Below are 21,425 nucleotides of genomic sequence, written 5' to 3'. Positions count from 1 at the left end.
GTGTGTCTCTAAAATTCTTCAAATACCTAATTGCTTCCTATTTATTTTTAATTCTTTGTTGTCCAGGTTCCATTATGAAATAGTAGTAGATGAATCAAGCAGTGAAAGATACCTTATTTGTACTGTTCATCAAATAGAGCATTAAAATCTGTGCTTTACAGGAATATGGAACAATTTACATTGCATGAATGTATTAAGAAGTTATTTAATGAAATGTACCAGCAGATAATCCTGACAGAAACATTGAGCCATGTTTTATGGTATGTCATTGAAAAGAACTTTTTTTCTTTTTAATTCCTTTTCTGTTTCTTTTCAAGTGTTTTAACCAAGGAGTATGGAATCTGCTTATATTACCATAAAATACAAATAAATTCAGGTAGGCCAGAAAAGATCCCTTTATCAGTTGACTGAAGGACTAGTTGTATGACAATAGTTCTATTTCTTTAAAAAAATAAATGACAAAACAATGTTAGAGAGTATTTATCAGGTGTCCTCATTCTGTTCCATTTACTTTATTTCTACCATCCCAAAGGAAATAAAATGCTGTCATTTGGTGTGTTACACAGTGCGATGAAGGAGAAGAATCATCTTGTACTTTTATTAAAGATGACTTACAAAGAGATATTTCTTCTAAACTGGGCTTCTGTCCTTTTTTGAGACGTAAAAGGTCAATTAAAAAAATACATTTTTTTTTCTCTTGATCTTTCTTCCCTTCTTCCTCCAAAGAAATAAAACCACTTAAAATCTAACTTTTTAATAGCCAAATTTATTTTTATCCAGTGTTGTTTACATTGTATCAGATCTCCTTGTTCTTGCTGAAGAAGCTGTGGGGGAGGGTATAAACATACAGGAAGAGTGACAAATGTAAGGGATATACTCATCCCCTAAAGTAAAACCCCTCCTGATGACATACTGAAGATTGGCCTAAATATTAAAGATGTGAGATTTACTTCAGAAGAACAAAACGAAAGCATTCATGTCCAAAGGGCATGACAGATTTTAAGCCCCTGGTTGCATGTTACCAAATATACTGTACTGACAGTTCCGAGATTGTAGAGATTACTTAATGCATCATTTTAAAAGAAAAAAAAAAATCACCCTGTCTTTTTGAAGATTGTGAATTTTTGGTACCTTTTGATTCTGCCTAAGCCAGGCAGCCAAAAATGCATATCTTAAAGATTTTTCCCTCTGCAAAGCAGTTCAGTTAGAGCAAAACTGTGCCTTTTCTCACTGTAAATGTGGTACTTGTTGTGACACCCATTCAACCTTCCTTTCACAGAGACAGCTTTGGCGGTGACAGTAAAATTATAATTGTCTCTCTGCTTATTATTGCTCTTGTAATGAATCACACTTTCCATTTAGTCTGTCAAATTTTGATAGTAGTCAATGAAGTTATGCTGAGAGAAAAGGAGAAAAAATGGGCTTGACGTAGTGTTTCTATAATGGAGTTATGCATGTTTTCACAGCAAAGAAGTAAGGAAATTCAGATGTATCTCTGCTTCCAAAAGGGACAGCTATTTCTAAATATCATTGAAGGGACAAAAAGCTTTTTGTTATGTTGCCGTGTGTTTTAGCATCACCTCTGTTTTTACTTAATAATAAGAAGCAAAGGAATTCTCACAATGACTTTAGAGACGGGAATCCATCCAAAGGTGTCAGATTATCAATGCATTTCTGCCTATGTCAAGTGGTCAGTTTGATTACAGAGGAAACTTCCTAGAAATTAGCCAAGGAATGAATTTGGTTTATTGTACTTCACTCCGGTAAGTTGCTTATCAGTGAGTGAAAATGGGAAATGTTTAGCTGTAGAGTAACAGCAAGATCAAGATGAATATGATACTGTAAAGCAGCTGCCAAGTCTAGCTAAAGAGATTAATATAAATACATTTCCAGTGTTAATGAAAAATGGTGGCTGGATCTTTTCATTTATATATGCATAGCCTTTGCTTTGGTACAAAGTTAGAGGGTTTCTTTTGTCTTTCTCTTTTTGGAAGAATTGTTAAATCTTATATACAATGTATTTTCTGTGTGAGCTTGCTGATCTTTAGCTTGTACTTATCCATAATCATTCTTTGATCTTCATTTCTTTTTTGGTATTAGAGGATGTATTTCTCTTTGGTGGTTTGCCAGAAGATCACTGCTAATGGATTTCTGGTGTGCTAGAAATTTTACGATAGGAACAGATATAATAATGTTCCGATGGCCTGCAAATATGTGATGTGTTGCCACTTGAATTAGGCAGCTATGCTGTACTCATGCTTTGCTCTTCACTTTGCCTGTCTCCTTAGGTAGAATGCGGGAATTCAAAAGATGCAATTCATCACTTACTGAATGTGTTTATTTTCTATATTTGGTGGTATGACTGGAATAATTTTGCAGCTGGGAATCTGAAAGACTAGGAGCTGATACTAATCAACTTCTGCCATTCCCTTGATGACCACATTCTTGCATGTGTTTTTATGGGTTTTGAGGTGTGACAGTCATTTGAGATCACCTTCATTCCAGTCCTGCTCCATCTGGACAGCAGAAATGAAGCACTTTAGGCCCAAGCATACAGGTTTGCTGGCTGATGCCATTTCTGTCCTTCCCGTCGAAGTCTGATTTAAGTTAGCCTGGTAAGGTCTTAACCATGTTTGAATGTAGACCTTCAGATGCTGAGTGCTGGATTTCACATGGTCAGTTGCTGCTTGTCACTAGTAATTCCTGCTTCATTTATCCCACACATTCACAGTGGGTTGTTTCACCAGTGTCAAAACTGGAATGTGACCTGTGGGTGTACCTGAAAGACAAAAGACAAGCCTTTCTTTATGATTATGTTTCTAACAAATGATTGAACATTTCACATTAGGGCCCTGTGTGGTTTACACCCAAAAGCTTGACGGATAAAGCTGACTGGTACCAGATTTCAAGGGGAGAGTACAGGAGAGAGTTGGTGGTAGATGTCTGAAAAGAAACTGATGATGCTGAGGTAGTGTCCTGGTTTGGCCTAAACCAGGCCGATTTTCCTTTCAGTGATTTTTACTTTCAGCTAAGTCTCCTCTAACTAACTGCATGTTTTTGCAGACAGTGTCTGCTTCCAGGACTGATAACGCTCGAAGTTTGTAGTTATCACTGAGGCACCGGTAGGGATGTTGTGCAGAAAGGCTCTTGCTGTACTTATTCTTGAGAGAAACCAAGGTCACTGCTGAATTCCTCATTGCTTACGAGTGAAGAGCCGAAGGGGGGGTCGCAGCTGCAGAGGGGAGCGAACAGGGCAGGTGACCCAAAATTGACCAACGAGGGTATTCCATCCCATACACGTCATTCTCGGTATAAAGCGGGGGGATCACGAGGGTCTCGCTCTCTTTCTGCTATGGCCGGTGTCCAGGGAGGACTCCGTCTGTTTTCCTGCTGCCCCCGATCCCGATCCGTGCGTTCCTGAATCCAGCTCTCGACCATCGCTAGGCCCAGGCTGGGCCTTCCCGGAACCTGCCCTGCAGTGCCGGTGGTGACGTGGCTGACTTCAGGGGAGCTCAGTCTTGGTTTTGTATATATATTTGTATATATTTGATTATTTTTATTATTATTATTATACTTTTTTTTTTCATTATTATAGTTTATTAAAACTGTTTTAATTTTCCAACCCAGAAGTCTCTCTCCCTTTTCCCTTTCCCTTTCCCTCTGGGGGGAGGGGGGGGGATAACAGAGGGCATCTGCCGCAGGTTTAATCGCCAGCCCAGCTTTAAACCGTGACAGGTAGGGAGAAGTGGTATCGTTTTAATCTTTTGCAGTGTTGATGCCAACAAAAATATGGTGAGATAATAAACTTGCTTTACTAAAGGTGTATCTTCTGGGTTTGGGGCTGCATTATCTCAGTGCTTAGGCACTTACTGTGGTCTTCCCAGTGATCTGATCTTCCCGAGGGGGTTGAAGTATTTTCCTGCAGACTGAATACCAGTCGGTGCTGAGACATATTCCTCTTCTTCCTTATAGTGGTCTGTTGAACCACTTCAACAATTTTTTTCTCTTGCCTGGTGATCTATGAATACTTTGTTTTTGGTCTTTGCTGGGGTGAGAAGAGATACTCGGAAGAAAAAGAGAGCATGACCCATATCCATGCCTTTCTCCTGTGGAAGCAGATAGGATTGTCCCTACTGCTTAAGCTCTCCCCCCCTGCGGAAGCAAATGTGCAGTTGGGCTAGAGAGGGGTGGATTAGAGCTCAGAGAGTTGTGAAGTGCGTAGCAGCACAAAACTAGTGTCCTGGAGACCTCCTTTGTACTGGCACCCAGTGACTTTGGTATCATGTACGTTGAGAACTGAGATATTGCCTGTAACAATGGTGGGAACAGTGGGGAAGAAAGTGAGGAAGTGTAACTTTATTTAGTCTTTGGAATTGCTTAAACTTTCTGGGATTTACACTTTAAAATTTAATTTGCGTTTTCAGAACTTGTTTCAAGAAATTGTTCCTTTGTTCCCTTGCAGGTACATACTAGCGTATAGCATAGAAGAGTCTTATCTTTAATAATAAATTTTCCAATAACCCAGTACATTAATGGCCCTATGCCTGTGCAGGGCTGAATGCTGTGTGATAGGATATGTGCTTTAAAACCAGATTTCACTGAGGCACTGTTGCATCTCTTCGTAAGTGACCTGTTAGCTTTTTTAATGTAACTTTTTTTCGTTGTAAACTTACTCAGACTCTTATTCCTGGATGGACTCCTCACTGAAATATAGTAACAAGATTTTGTTATTAACTGTTTGAAAAATTTTATTTTCTTTTCCTCCTTCCTTAAAATCTCATATAAATGTTCACTTAAACAAGGTTTTCATATAAGTACAAACAAGGGAGAAAACATCACTAAATGTCTCCTTAAGCTGCAGTTCAAGTTAAATTTGAGGAATACCAAGCGCTCACTGCTTCTATTGACTTTCTGGACTTTGTACAGAAAATTATCTTCAATCAAAAAAAAAAAATTGAGCAAAATTTAGATAGTCTATCGATATATATTTATCTTTGAATCATTGTGATTGATAGCCTTCATGTTGGTCCATGCTGTAATGCCAATGGATTAGACCAGTACAGTTCTACTATTAGCTAATTGTGTAATTTAGTTGGAATAGGTGCAGGCTGTCAGACAATCCAAAGAAACGTGTGTTATCTGACAGTTCTTCACAAATAGCACAATAAATTGTATTACTAACTTTAGTAACTTCTTCTGTGCTTTTTTTGAAAAAATGTGTATACACCCATACATATAGATAAATATATATACACATACACGTACACATAGAGGGGTATTTTTGCCCTCCCTCTCTCTTTATAGGTAGGTCTGCATTTAAAACTTTTAAGTAATTCTTGTATGGCTCCTCTTCCTAATAGCAGCACAGAAAGACTTGTTATTTACAGTAGAATTGTCTAGACATTGTCTGGGTGTGCAGACAGTAGAGCAATGTAGGTAATGCACGTTCTGGACTTGGCCTCTAATATGAGAGATGTACTTGAACACCTACCTCCTAGCAGGATCCTTTCAAATTTCCTGCTTTCCATTTCTGCCTCGCTCTCCACCCCAAATGAGCAGATTGAACAAGAGGCACTTTGGCACTTCAGAGGAGTGAGATCTTTACTACGTTTATTTCTTTTGCAGATAAATTCTAAAGGGTGGTTGCTTTTTTTGAAAGCAAATACTCTGCTTTTATTTTGGTTTCAGTTTTTGCACCTTGATAATCATGCGGATAATTCCTGAGAGCAACTCACATTTCTCATGAGATGAATGTGAGAGAAACAAGGCAATTACAGCTTGGTCCTTGCAAAGCCTGTCATAAGAAAGGACTGGGCTTTAATTTGGTTTAGGACAACATGACTGAGATTTATTTTTTTTTTTTTATTCTCTCTGCACCTCTTTCTGTCATGGTGAAATTAAGGCAGCAACATGCAGGCAACATGCTGACACTTTACTGTGCCAGCAGGAATAAGAAAAGTGTTCAAGCTGACCTTCACCAAGGAAAAAATGTGGACATTTTCAGTGTTTTTGGTATATTGGAAGCAGCCTTAAACTGTTTTCAGAATCGTTTGCAGGTCACTGTAAATCACTGTGGACACAATCCCTGCACCCCATGTTGCTAATAACATGAGTTCCTTCTTACTTGCACTGGGAGAAGGAAGACCACCATGATGCTATCTAATTGACAGTGTGGGACTCGGAGGAATGGCTGGGGAATGAGCAAGTCATGAGTTGTTCTCCACACTTTTGGCCCACTAGTCCTTTAGTATTTCTAAATAGAAATCTGCTTGTGAATTCAGACAGCTTAAAGATGTATTAATACTCTTGTGTTGTGTCAGCTGTGTCATCCCAGCAGAAAAAGGAGAAGATGCTAATGGAATTGCACACAGGCTATGGCAAACTAGATTATGCTCCTGCACTTGGACAACTGCTGCCTTTCAGTTCTGCTTTATCCAAACCTAATAGCTAGTTTTCAGTTATGCATTTAATGTTTTCCCTATTTAGACTTGTGTATAGCATAAAATAAATGTTATATGTCAAATTTTGCCCTTGGATGAACATTAGTAGTTCTGGTTGACTTAAGCAGGAGCTGCAGGCAAACATCCTAAAAAAACAACTTGGCCTTGGATCTAAAATCCCTTTTGCTGCATCCTATATTCCAGGAATGCGTATCTCCCTGTTTTCAAAGTACAGCGGTTACCAGCACTGTTAACAAGTCTCTTTCAGTTGTCCTTGGAAAGCCAAACAGAAAGAGCTAAATACTGTATGGGAATAAGAGGTCAATGTTTGAGCACCTTTGAGATCCCAGACACTGAGATCAGCTGCCACCTAACCAAAGCATTTAGGATTTTGTAAGTGTGTGTGTGGACAATTCACACTCTAACCAGAGCAGAATTACCTTAAACACCAGCCTTCTGTAGAAACTGCTACAGATATGCTTACTGGGATAGTATAAGTGTTTTGTATAATTTTTAAGTGTCATTTTTATGCATTGCTAATATATTGTAACTATGTAGTCACATTTTCCCTGGGGTTTCTGAATGTAGCTAACAACCTCTGCTGTGGATTACTGTTGTTACTTAAGAGAAGAGGCAGAATACCAAGATGGGGGAGGCACCTCTCAGCTGTCAGCAGTGGAGCCGGCAGAGGAGCATATCAGAAATCAAGACTCCTTTCCCCTCCAGATGGGGGAAGGGGAAATCAAGAATCCTTTCCCCTCCCCTTGGACTAGATGGCAACTAAAATCTTCCAATTCACTATAAAGGAGCCATGAGACAAGGGATTTTAAACTGCCAGTCAAAGAGTAGATCAGAGGAGGGAATAATCAGTATACAGAGAAGCCACCTGGAGAAGCTAAAAGGCTGAAGCTGCATTAGGTATTTCCCAACAGATACTGATAATAATTTTATGCTGTTGTAAATGGGTAAAGCAGGATTGCCTGCTTGCTGGTAAACTGGGAACGCTGCTGTCAGTAAACTGAAGCTGGAGTAAGAAACATTTCTGTGTTTCTACAAGTTTCCCCATTTAATGGGAAGGAGAATTCCCAGTACCTGATGTAGGGTTTGGACCAAATTTGCCACCCCAGCTGGGGGCCCAGAGTAATTGGCTGCAGAATTTGCCTTTCAGGCATGATGCTTATTTAGTATATATAGCAAATCAAAAGCTTTCTGAAAGCCCGGTGTTTGGAGCATTCTCCTGGGATGTGAGAAACCTGATTTGAGGTTTCTTCTGCAAATCAGCCTAAGTAGGGATTTTTAAAACAGGTCTGCTAGCTGCCTTGTTTCCTCAGGCGTCTGTTATTGTGTGAGAGTTGATACTGGATAGATGCTAAACTGAGACAGAGAAATGCTTCAGTAATCTGTGGCAGCTGTTCAGGGATAAGGCTCGTGTCAGCGCTGGTCTGAAGAACAACAAGGATTTGCTGGTATAGTGACTAAGAAAAGTTGCATTAAATTAGAGGGTGTGAACAGATAAACTCCTGTTTATGAATTGCTTTTTTTTTTTCACTCTTTGCTTTTCCTTACATATACTTCAGATATGTGTTGAAATAATGGTTATTATTATAACTGTGATCCTGTTCAGTAATTTGCAAATAAATGGTCATATTCCCAATTTGTATAATGAGTGCGTAATGATTATTTTAATATAATAGATTATTTTAATATAATACCAGGGTTGGTTTTAATAGTGTGCGTGAATGACACAGTTTGTATTTTCATTGACCCTTGGTATAATCATCCGGATATTAAGGACTGACTGAGGACAATTAGTCTGTTAACAGGTGTTTTCAAATAGACTTTGTTTTTCTGGTAAGGATACATAGAAGCCCTCTCTCTTTAGTGCATGATTGAGTGGTCCTGTCAAGTTCCCTTTGTATAAAGGTAGTTTTCTCCCTTAGTACAAATTTAATGTGTTCAGGGTTATTGGGGGTTTTTTAACTGCAAAATGTTTTTTAAAAGTTTTTTAAAAAAGTTTTTAAAATGTTAAAAGTTTTGTAAAGGCAAAAAAGATTTTAAACACAAAGTTTAGATATGAAAAAGCAGTGTTAAAATAATGCCAACAACCCCAAAGTGTCAAGCTGAACATCCAGTAAGAAACTAGGAGACTTTTAACCACTTTTGAAAAATATCATCTTCGTTTTTCAGCCAGTGCCCAGTTCTGAAAGAACAGCATCTTATAATTTTCAGCTGACTCTTCCCTTGTCCTTTAAGGAGGTTTGGTTGCCAAAATATCACACAGCTTTTGATCTCTTTCAGCATCAGTGCACCCTGTGCTACAGAGGAGGCAGCTGATGCTGCTGTGTTGATACGGTCATCTTCCTTCTCACACTGGTATTACTAGATCTCAGAAAGCTTAGAAAATGGTTGCTTGGTTTTTCTATCTTTGCCGTAACTTGGTGCAAGCATTTACCTGTCGCTACTATTGCTACTTCCATTCCATCCTTTCTATCCCCATATTGCTTCCATTAATTGAATTTTTCATTATTCAGTCTCTTTTTTTTGAGAGAGAGAGAGAGACTATATCCTTGTTGCTCTCCCGGTATCACTCTGAGCGTGGCTGTTTGCTCTTATCCCAGGTGCTGCTTTCTGCTTGTCAACAGTTGCATGCAACGCTTTGAACAGTATAGCTAGAGGACCTTTAAGTTTCAGTGTTTTTCCAGTTGCACTGTCTTTGTGATAAATTCTTCTTCAGCTCCATGATACTGAGTGCGATGGGTCTCTGGGATTAGATAATTCTCAGCTTTGAGGAGAATATTTGATGCAGGAAAGTATGCCCTCTACTCAGGTACCCCTATGAACTCTTCCAGTGTGAGTACTGCAGTTACTTGACGTGACATCAAGAGCAGCGTGACATTGATCTATTAGTCTCCCAAGTGATTTTTTCCAACAATATTCCTCCCCTTCCTTCCCTTGGGACCTTGCCTGACTGTCGTCTTAGCTCGTGTGCTGCATTGTCTCTTCTCACATATGGTTGTTTTTGCCCAGGACATCAGGCCCAGGACATTTGTGTCGCTCAACTTCTTTATGGCACGTTAATTTCAAATTGCATTTGCATTTGGAAAGAATGAACTGTCTCCATGCTGGAGACACAGGGATCTGAGTAACCAAAGGGTTTTTTAATCTTGCCCTAAACCTTTGCTGAAAGTTTACCACCTTTTAATGTGCGTCTCCTAATTCGTAAATTTGCCTCTTTTCCTTTTTTTTTTCGTGTGTTATTCCTTTTCCTGGCGTTAACTTATAGAGCTACTCCTCTAGCTATGTCTCTTCTCTCTCAGTGACTTTCTCCTCTGCTTTTTCTTCCCATTTAAAGTCTTCTCTCTTCCACTAATTACCAAATGTGATTCATGAATTTGTTTTTGGTTATTGTTTTGGAGTATTTTTGTACATGTATTTACAGTGTTGTCTTAGTGAGTTTTATAGGACTGTTGTCTTTGTCTTCTCTAAACAAGAATAATATTGTTTCTTAGCTCTTAGAACTATGCAGCTTTTAATAGTGTTTTTTTGGGTGTCTCCACTGAAGAGATTGTTATCAGCAGTACCTTCCTTCAGCAACCCAAAATCAATTTGCAGGTGCCATGTGGTATCTGCTGCCCTACAGGGTTATTGCAGTCTGTACAGATACTGCTCCTGTACAATTCTGCTAAAATACTGCAGATCATATTTCTGTGTTCAAAAGGTGGAGATTTCAAGGTGACCATATAGGTATATTTATACACAAATGTTGTTTTTTCTATGCTCTTCTGTCCTTAGCCACTGTTAAGTTTAAAAGCCTTATGGTGTTTTTGCTGCATGCTCTTGCATTGACTTATGCTGCCTCCCACAACTTGGGGGGTGCCTCTATAACAAGGAGGTGACTTATATAACAAATCATCTATCACTTCAGGGGATGGTCTCCATGCTGGCAAACTGGTGTAAGGAAAGGGCTCTGTAGGACTCTCCTTGGTGCATAACCATCAAGTCATTATCTTAGCAGGAGCCCCAGTGGTTTAATCCTCACCACCCCCTCTTGAATTGTCCTGGGGTCTTTGTCAGGAGCTTGATGTTGATGGTGGGGGTTTCTTCCTCAGCGGTAGGGTTCATTTGGGGTTATTTTTATATGTTTCCAAACTGTTATAACACTCTTAACCTATATCCACAGGTTTATTTATACAGTGATTGCTTCGTTTTGTTATGCATTTACCATATAGGGTATTACCCATACAGGTTCTACCTATTACTCTGTACCTGGGAGAAGAACTACCTATCCCATGTTGAATTTTGAGGTATGTGGACAACCTGCTATATTTTAAACAGGGTAACCTCTCCTGCTGCCACCATCCTCCCTTTTTTTTTTTCCTCCTTTCTGCCTTGGGAGCAAACATTCACAAACACCATTTAATATAGTGTCTAAAACCAGTATGGAGCTAAACTCTGGAAAAATGTTGAACTAAAATTAGCATATGTATGCTTGAGTTAGTTTCTCTTGCAGTGTAGAAGAGTCTTCTAGTTCTGACGTGTACATAGTTTTTACATGAGGATTGCTCTTCCTTTGTTGTGGAGCTCAGTGCTGCTATTTTATAAACAGAAGACTGTTAAGTACTTCCAGGCCTGTCTTCTTCTGGACTTCAATTTACAGATGAAGTAAACAGTCAGGATCATTGCTGATTTTTAGATTGGCCTCAGATACTTCTAATTCCTTCCTGATGCACCAGGATGTTCGTATCCTGGTCCCATATATCTTTTTTGCCTCAAGTGCCTGAGGAAGGCTTGGTGCTTGCCGCAAATAGTTCTCTGTACGTTTAATGTGTGCAAGAGCTTCTTCCCTGTTTGAGCTGCCCTGGTAGCCCACCCACCCTGCATTTCTAGTGGTTGTTTGCAGTTGAAGGAAGAGCAAAGGTGATCCAGTAGCTAGAAACACCCCTGGGGCTGGGCAGTCCCCTGGTCTACCATGTGCTTCACTTACAGTCTTGGGCAAATCTCTTCATCCCACTGTAACTCAGCTCCTGTCTGTCAAGCAGGATAATAGACAGTCTGTAACTTGAAAGAGTCTTGTGGGCTTTAACATATTAAAGAATGTAAGGTGCTCACCTAATAAGTGAATTCAGATCATGCAGGTTGAATGCAGAACTTCCAAACCCAAAGGCTTTAACTATATATATCCCAGGACCTATAGTGATAGTAATTTGCTGTCCGAGTGGTACACAGAGACGTGTAATATGCACCCTCAGGAATGAGCTATCTGCAGATACTTTGATGGTGAAAATGGGTGGGTATATGTCAAAGACAGCTACTAAATTGAAATGAAAACGGGAGAAGGCTGTGATGTCTTGCATGCTGAAACAGTCTGTGAGAGAAGCACTGTGGCTTTCAGCTCACTGCTTTTCCCATTTTCCCTTGGTGGGTTAGAGCTGTTTTTAAACTCTGTATCTTTTAAATAATGCATAAGTTAACAATAGAGACTTATAGTACTGGAAAAAAACACAAATGATCTTAAAAAACCCAGAAAATCCTACCTAGACTGCCTCCAGGAGGGTCTCTGGGAGGAACAAATCACATTTGTCTATTCAGTTTCCAGGCATCTTTTGAGAAATTCCTTTTTTAGAGCAAATCTCCTATCTTTGAACTGAGACTTTTCATTTACAAAGTGCCTTCCCAGTCAAAACAACTGAATAAACACTATGCTGAGAGAGGTACATCACTTCGTGGGCTGTATGTTTTCACATAACACAGCCCAGTCTGGCTGTGGAAGTACCTTAGCATCTTTGCATGACAGGAGGAGTGTTAGGAAAACCCTTCTCCTCTGGGAATAGTATGCATGAATGGTTCAGTTGAGCTGTGCAACTGCAACTAATCTTGTTTTTCTGAGCAGCACCAGATCTGTGGTCCACGTGCTCCGTGGCTATCCCATGCACAGGTAGCCAAGCCACCACAGCTCATGTATGCATGTGAACATGTAAGACCTGAAGCACTAAATGGCTGCCCCAGGAAAGATGGTTAGCAGGGGTGGTTACGTCCAAATAGCTTTTGCAGTCTGTTTCCAGTGGCCACACTTTGTCTCTGTAGCTGGCACACGTTCATGGGGAAGGATCAAGGGACAGTGATGGCTGGAAACGTTGTCACCGCCAGACCAATTTATCTGGTCCCTATTGCTCTGAGAAAAAAGAGGTTGCAGGGACTGAGCTGCTGGGCAGATTAATTATCCTGGCAGCTTGCAGATTTGTAACCTCTGCGGTCGTGAGGACAGTGTAAGCCACAGAAGCCTGCACTTGCGTGTGAACCGTGCCAGCAGGCAGAAACTGCAGAATTGATTTTGGTTCTTCTTACATGTTAACCTCAAGTGTTACTGGGCCTGAATTGGAGGACTGCGGCCTCTCTGCTCTGCTCAGCAGTGACACAAGCAGTGAATTTAGAGATGGAGCAGGACTGTGACATTAAGAATATACTGGGGGATTTGGTTCTGCTGCATTTTTCATGTCATCTAGATCTACTTTTGCTAATGAGACCTCTAACAGAAGGAAATGGAGAACGTCTGTTTTCAGTAATCTGTTTGCCTTTACTTCCTAAAAAGTGAACTCTAATGATCTTAAGGGGCAAAGAGAGAGAAGCACAGAGTGTTTAGGGATCCAGTATTCCCTTTCACCTGTGTCAAATGCTTTTATACCATCATGTAGACAGTAATAAATATTAATGTGGGTGGAAAGATAGCACTTTTTGTTTTCCCCAAGTACATTTGGAAATAATTTGCACTCTGGTTGTCTGAAAAATTACAGTTCTGTGCTGGTTTTCAGACACATTATTTTAATACTTTGTGAGATATTTTGGGTGAAATGGTTAGCTAATTGGAAATGCTTTTAAGAATAATATTTGTAATACCTTTTTGTATCACTGCATTGAACTTTTAACTGGGTCTTTGGGTTGTTGATTGAAGGTGGTGAAAATATGTGATATTGGGTTAATTTACAAAAATTAAACATAAAGTGTTGTGTGTAGTACATGTAGTTTTTCAGGATATTACTCATGGTTTAGTGTCAAGGGGAGAACTGTAAGAGTTTTCTGATGAATCTGGGTGGAGAGTTGGAGAACGTATTCTTTGGTTTACATATTAACAATAGGGAATAAGGGCTCTAGTTAAAAATCAGTGTATCAATTAATTACAGTGCACTTTGCAGAGGTTGTGAATAAGGGATTGATTTGACCTCATCCTGTGAAAAATGTAGTACTCTGTATTGCACATATGCATCTTCTTTGAGTATTTACCCATGTATGTAATGTGTGCATGGGCACTTCACACAGTCCGTGTAGATGGAGTTTGCCTTTTACAGTCTCAGAAGGGTGCACATGTGTCTTGTCTTTTCTCATGTTGCAGGCCTGAGGACATCAAAGGTGGTGCATGCTTCCCACTGCGCCTCTCATCCAGCTTTGGCAGAGGACCGTGTTTTAGGATGCCCATATGGTCTGCAGCTGTTCCCAGAACCTCTTCTTTCCCTCCCCCTCCCCTGCCCCTTCTCATGTTGGAGTCTTTCAGAGAGTTGCACTGTCTTTTTCTCCATCTTCAAGCTTGTCGCTACAGGTGAAGTGATGCACAACAGTCTACTGGCCTCTGCCCTATGGCCTGTATACAGAAGTGACACTCCAGTTTGGCTTTTCCAGGTTGCCTGGCTTCAAGTGGAGCACTAAAGGTTGTTTAGGTGAACCATATCTCCAGGTCGTGTGTTATTTGTAAGATTTTATTTATTTTCTGACCCAGAAAGATGCTTTAGACTAAACTCCAGGTTTACCTTGAGGAGAAATCCTTGCCCTCAGTCTCTAGTCTCAGAGTGTGAGAACTGTGCACAAAAGCTAGAAGAGCATGGATGCCTTCATGCTTGGAGAGATCTTGTCTCTGAGGACATTCCTCAAGAAAGAAGACTGTCCCCAGGGCATTTGGGAAGGCTTTCTTCTTCACTCTCTTCTTGCTTCCCAGGCTCGTAGACCTTGCAGCCTCATGGCTGCAGTGTCCATTTTCAGGAAGCTTCTCCCTCAGGGCATAGTATATGGAACAAAACTGTATATCTGAGCAGACAGCACTGTGCATGATCATATATGCCCATGCTTGAGGCTGCACCCGAGCCCTACTTATTCTGCTAGGAGACACTTAATGTGGCACCTCACATCTACTGCTTCTGGCTTCTTCAGTGATGCTGCCCTGTAATGACTCTGTGAGCTGGGGGGATTTCTTTTACACACCCTTTCTGTATATACATAGACCATATTGTGTAGCCATTCCTTTTTCGCTTATGACACATGATTAAAAAAAGTTATTTATTTTGATTTAGACTGAAATAAAACATACTGTTGATGTATTTATTTTTTAAATGGAAGGCATTCTGGTCCTTGAAGATCTCAGAGGTACAAATCCACCTCAGAGTCCTGGCCAGCTCTGGTCAGGTCATAGTGGAGATCTTCTTCCATCTATAAGACAAATGTTTAAAAGACTCAGCAATTTCCATTGAAATTCTGTCTAATTGGTTTTTGGAGTTGTGTGAACTGTTCTGAACTTATAAAGTAGGCTTGCCAGTGATAACCTTTGTTCTCATCAAAACTAAAATAAATAGTTGCTGTAAAGATAAGATGGTTTTCTGTTAGAAAAATAATGTATATGTTTGTTTGCCAAAATCTTATCTAATTTATCAGGTTTTCTGACAAAACCGACAAGAAGAAAGAAGTTTGGGATTTTTTTTGGCCCTAGTTTCTTTTTTTCCCTGATGGATGAGAAACAGTGACAGTGGGAGGAAAGGAAACCAAAAAACATTATTTAAAAATATTGCAAAAGCTTTTGAAGTCTTGGCTTAAAAAAAACAACGTAATTTAGAACATTTAAAAAAATTTCTCAAATTTTGATTTACCAAACAGGTGTTCATTTGTGCTTCTTATTCTTTGGTTGTATTCTTTTTCTGCAAGCTTTCCTTTTTCTCCCTGGATGAAATACTGCATTTTGTGTTTCATTAATTATCTGGTGTGTTGCTATTACCCAGTCACTGACTTTTCTTCAGTCATAGTGTAGAGCTCTTTGCTGCACAGCTCTGAAAAACTTGAATTTGAGACAAGAGTGTTATTGTGCTTTTGGAAATGATATTTTACAAGTCTGGGATAGTAACTCATGATTTTTTCCATGTCCTTTTATAAACCCTTATCAATAGTACTGCTAAAATACATATTTGTATCCTGAGTAAATTGCTGGGGCTCAAGTGGCCAAGTAGCAAAGAATAATTGCTTATTTTGAATTGTTTTTCAGTGCTTTACAACAAGTTGCTCATTCAGAAAAGATGAGTAAGATTCTGTTTTGGTGTGTTTCTCTTATTTAAGTATCTTTGAAGATTAAAAAAGGAATTGCTTGGGGCAGAAAACCCATTTGGAAAAAAAAAGTTAATATACTCTTTCTCGGTAGGCTAAGGGGTCTGGTATTTGTGTGTTGAATTACCACTAGTGAATGGAAACTGTCCCGATAAAAGTGTAAAGCATGTGTACTATTTATGGTCCATTTCTGGCATGACAAAGATGGTAATGAAAGAGAACTTTCTGTGCTTTCACTGTATGGTACTTTCTGTCTTGTAAAATATGCTGGAAAATTAAATGAAAGGATTTCAGGGGAACGAAATTATGATACTTAGAAATACAGCCTGGACAGAACTATAACAACACACTGTGGGCAAAATCCTTTAAATACTTGGACTGTGTTTAGATAGCGGGGAGGGAGAATGATCGGATAGCCTAGGAGGCTTTCTTTGGCTTCAGGCCATACCTGGGTAAGGGTGGCGGTGGGAGGAGCTGGGAATGGGTTGAACCCTGGGACACGTAAAGGGTTTGCCCTCTGCTCCTGTCTTTTGCAATTTTAGTCTCTTTGCGGTTCTACACCTTGTCAACTTTATGAGGTGATGGTGCGATGGTATAAATAATACTTAGTTCTTCCACCATCATTGCTGTTGAGTGTGAGGCTGGGGTTCTGCCTTGCTGCTGAAGAAGCACTTCCCGTGCTCTACTGCACACCACTGCTTTTGAGTATCAAATCTAAGTCTACATTTTCTGAATATGTGTCACCTTCCATTTCATTTTCTGTGAATGAAGGTAAAGCACATAAATGGATTCAGACATGCATACCCATCTATGCTTATAGACCCATTCTTGTGATCTGAAATTAAGCTGGCAGGAGTGGTGTCTCATCTCAGAGGGCTTACTTCTTTCAGCGGCCAAGTGCCCTTGGCTGCCGCTCATTTAAATGGGAATTGGGTACCTTCACTTTGTGCATGCTCAGATTGCGAGGACTGAAGTACAAACAATATCATCATCCTGTATGTAAAAAAAATTTCTCTAGCAGCTCACAATATCTGGAATAGCACTTCTTCCTGATTTTTGGTTACCTCATTCTAAGTTGAAAATGTTTCCTCTCTTCACCTTGTCCTTAATGTGTGCTTTCTGCTGATATTATATATTAATTCTGCAAATGTATTATTTAACTCTAAAGAGTGTTATAGGCTGCCAGCTGTTAAAAAGTGAACTAGCATATGAAAGGATGCTTGAGCTAAGGGAGAACACATCTACTCTGTTTTTGATTTGTTTAAATAAATGCTAATTTTATACTATTTGTATATATGGATTAAGACTTCATAGAGAACGTTTCGTTGCATTTCAGGAGTTTGCTAGTGTTTCCGATGTTAAATTGAGTTCTGTTTGAGGAGATTTTAAACTCAAATATTTCAATACAAATACAAACCCATATATATTTGGATAATTTTTGTGTTATTTTTCATGCCTTCCACAATGAAAAGCTGTAGGATGTATTGTACCAAAACGAAATGAGCTTTGCAAATGCTGGAATTCTCCATGAGAAATTTGTCTATACCCAAGAAATTATGCACCTCAATGAAGAGAAAGCAAGTTGTACTTAGAAAAGGGTTCTGCTCTGTTAAAATTTGTTTCCCTTTGAAATATTTCCTAAGAAAATGTAAGGTCAGTAGATTTGAATGATGATAGGCACTTCTTGTAATGCAGAAGTGGTAGTAGGTCTTTGCTCTGCTATTGTAACCCAAACGACTAAGGTGTTGTGCAAAGCTTGAACTCTGTGTAAGGTGATGGTACAGATGTTGCATCACCCATTTGCCATTGGGCTTAACCATGTTTTCCCACAAAGTACGTTTCCATGAAACTTGGGTGTATCTTTAGGGTTCCCTTCCACGTTTTTTATTCTCTTGTTTTGAATGTTTTAACACATATTTTTGGCGAAAAATATCAATCTCAAATGCTCGATCCGTATTCTGTTTAAATAGAAAAGGACTGATTTTTGAAATTGCTGTGTATTAATACCCTCTGCTTTGTTAACGGATATAATGAATGCTCAGCAGCTCAAAATCTCTCATGTGTAGGTTCTTGAGAGAAAATGTCAATTTGGGAACAAAGAAGGAAGAGAACTGATAGTAGATCCAGGGGACTTAAAACGAAGCCTGTTATATCTCGGATATGCTGACATTTTTCAGTTAGTCTTGTCCTTGCTTCCTTTGGTCCAATGAATCCCGTGTATGGCACAGAGTGGAAATGACAGAATTGATGCCAACCCAAGAATAGTCTGAAGAGCAGTGATTAGGGTACACATCTTATTATAGATACCCCAGTTATACTCCTTGATCTGAATCAAGCAAATCAGGGCTTTGAATGTGAGTGTACAGAGTTGTGCAGGTCTTTGGCTATATGGAGACGTGTTTTGAAAAAAAAAGATTTTCTTTAAACTGTTACATTTCTGATTAAAGTTTCAGTTTCGAAAAGTTGGAGGAATTTTTTGGTGAAAAGCCATTTGTTGGAAATTCCTGACCAGCACTAATTAAAAATATGTTTTCAGGGCATCTGAGGTGTCTCAGACATGTTGCTACCTGTTCTTATGCTCTAATTCTCTAACTGCTATGCAGTATAGTCGTTTCCACCTCCACACATCACTGGTCTGTAAGCAAGACAAACGTAAATGGAAAATGCATTTATTCCTGTTAAGGCATTCCTTAAACTTAGGCACTTTACTTTTGAATTATATTTTCTGTAAGGGTATGTATATTTCTGATTATGGCAATCAGTGTTTGAGATTACATCACCTCTCCCCAAACACCGATAGCTATATGCAGAACCAGTTAGCTTGTAAGGAAATATACATCAATGTATATGTCTTTGTGATTTAAGAAACAGCTATATTTATTTTTCTAACTTTCAGTTTAATACTAATTTCCAAATATTAAGATAGAGTGCTGCAGATTATTTCAGTCATACCAGCAGTGTTTAGCAGATGTACTGAGACTATTTCTGTGAAAAAAACAGGATTGATTAATTGGTAGTATCATTGTAAATATGTCTGTCTCTATTTTTGTGTGTGTGTGCGTGAAATCTGGGTTAGAGAGAGAGATATATATAATATATATATGTGTGGGTGTATACATATATATAACCCTGTAAGTCTTCTAACTTAAAAATCTTTAGCATCCTTGGAGGTTGGTTAGCTTTAATTTATAGTTTAGCTCAGAATTAAATTCTACACTATTGTGTGGAGCTTTTGGAAGGCTTTTTCTTGTTCTGCAAGCCACATTAGCCTCCCTGGTGATTGCTCCCCAAATGCATTGCGCTGTAAAACTTGAGTCTTAAATCCATTTTTTATTATAAGTAACACATGACATGTTAGAAGGATTATTTTTAGAAACATAAATAATTTAAATTATTGAGCAAGATTCTAGAAATACGTAGTAAGGAGGATAATAAGGATATCTGTATACATTTATTTACTGAAGAGGAGAATACAGTCTTGAACATGTGCTTGTCAGTGTGAGCTGTAGGTATAAACAGTGGTGCCGTCTATCTAAACTAACGTTTGCAAAACCACACATGATGTTCCTTAAGAACTGATGAGCACTGTTGTGAGAGAGAGAGAGGCTCTTGAACCCTCCAGTGAGGCCTGGTTTATATTCCCAGGGGTGTTCTCCTGCCTGATTTTCAGGCACAATGAACAGAGGCTCCTAAATTAGGAGGCTGATCTGCCAGGATCTCTGTAGCCAGCAGGGAGGGCGTGGGCTCCTGCAGAGGGTGGTCAAGGCAGGAGGCTGGTGAGAGGGCAATGTCTTGCCTTTGTGAGCATCTGCTTGCTCTCTCCACTGATTGTGCAGAGGGGGATCCCGTAGGGACCAACCTCCCTGTTGGGTGCACCATTTCCCTGTGGCTCAGCGGAGTGAAGAGGAGGGGGATGATTTCCTTGTCTCTTTAAAATGTCCTCCTATATCTTTGCTCAGCTGCAGAGGTTCCTCTAGGACACCAGGTTAGTTTAGGATGAGGACAAGTGAGGAGCTGGAGCATTTCTCTTGTTAAAACAGTGTCAGCACATCACTGAGATGCCAAGCAAAGATGACACAAGATTTGAAAGTAGGTTTCTTGTGGAAATGCTTGGTCAAATTCAAACACATCATTCACTGAATGAAAATTTTAATTAGAGGCAGCTCCACACTCAGAGACAGATCACAGCTAGAGCCATCTGCGTGTGACCATGTCCCTGGCCAGTGGGATGGCTATACAGATGCTGAGCGTGCTCCCAGCTGCAGACCCCGTCAGCCAGCTGTGTTTCACATCTCAGTTCTGGATGTGCAAGTGGACCCTTGGGCGGGCAAAAGGACAGGATTGCAAGAGGTACAATGGCACTCAGAAGTGACACTGAGCTCTCTATTCCCTGTCCCTTTGCCTAGCAACAGTGGCACTTTTGGCTATCAGAGGCCTTGTGATGAAGTGCTGTGCAGAAGGACCCGTTCAGGGTAACTGAGTCAAAGGCTCTGAGGGGTAATATGTTATACCATGTGCTCTTTAGGGCAGTTCTTCTGTTCTTTCAAGGCTTTCTACCACACTGCTATATAGCATTTAAAGGGCCTGCAGCTGTTCTGCACCTTTAGACGTTCGTTGTTTTTTGTGGGTTTTTTCGTTTTTTTTTTTTTTTAATGAACAAGCATCTGTCTACGCCATTGCTTTGTGAAAATTAACTCTAATCAGACTTACCTTTTCATCTCAGTTATATTCAGCGGTTCAGAGAGATGTTGGCTTGGAGCCCTTTGGAGGAAAACAAGGCATATGCCAGAATGGCAGAATATGTTCCTGCTCAATTCTGCATCTCCTAAAATTGCTTTCATACTTCCATCTTTTAACTCCTCCTGCAAGATGCACTTTGCACCATTTCTGTAGTGCTTTGCTGCGCCATGTTCAAAATGTAACTGTTTGATGCCAGATAGTTGCCAAATTGCAAAGAATACCATTCTCTGAGTCCTACATATCTGAGATGGCAGGTGCTCAGCCTGACCTACAGAAAATATGACAATCCTGGAAAAAAAAACTTGGAACAGGTAAAATAACCTCTGAATGAAGAGGTTAGTCCTTTGAAAAATGGTAACTGGAGTTGGCATGCTCAAGTATGAAGATCCCTTTTCATCCTAAAGAGACTACTTCGGGATAAAAATAGATAAGATTAATAGATAATAATAAATAAGATACTTCTTACAAATCTATTCTCATTTTATAAATGGGTATATAATGTTTCTATCTATAGGCACATCATGGCTGAAAGATGAGAGGCTACAGGAAAAGACAAAATAGTCATAAGGATTTGCATTACGACAAAAAGAAAATGTTGAGTCTTTGCTGGCACAATAAGCCCCCTTCAGAGAAATCGTTGTGGCAGGCCTTCTGGAAATATAAGGAGATGGTGATTCAGATTTAGCACCCTATGGGAAGAATGCAGTATACTTGGGTCTGCTTTGACACTGGCAGTTTTTCCATCCTGGGTTACATATCTTCTGAAATTTAAACCATTGCTTAGGTGGCAGCATGAGAAGTTGCAGGAGGTTTATTTTTGAGCATGGCTGAATAAAATATGCCAAATTCTGAAAATGTCTGTTAGCACATTACACCCGTGAGTAGGCATGC

General features: G+C 39.6%; 1 protein-coding gene across 1 annotated transcript in view; it reads left to right on the top strand.

Moving 5' to 3' along the window:
* The window catches only part of ADAM22 (ADAM metallopeptidase domain 22), a 144,494-nt gene that overhangs the window by 31,510 nt on the left and 91,559 nt on the right, over positions 1-21,425 (top strand). The gene's annotated exons all lie outside the window — the stretch shown is intronic.

Source organism: Nyctibius grandis, chromosome 7, assembly GCF_013368605.1.
Source record: "Nyctibius grandis isolate bNycGra1 chromosome 7, bNycGra1.pri, whole genome shotgun sequence".
NCBI classification, from domain to species: domain Eukaryota; kingdom Metazoa; phylum Chordata; class Aves; order Nyctibiiformes; family Nyctibiidae; genus Nyctibius; species Nyctibius grandis.
This window is presented reverse-complemented; position numbering and strand designations above follow the sequence as displayed.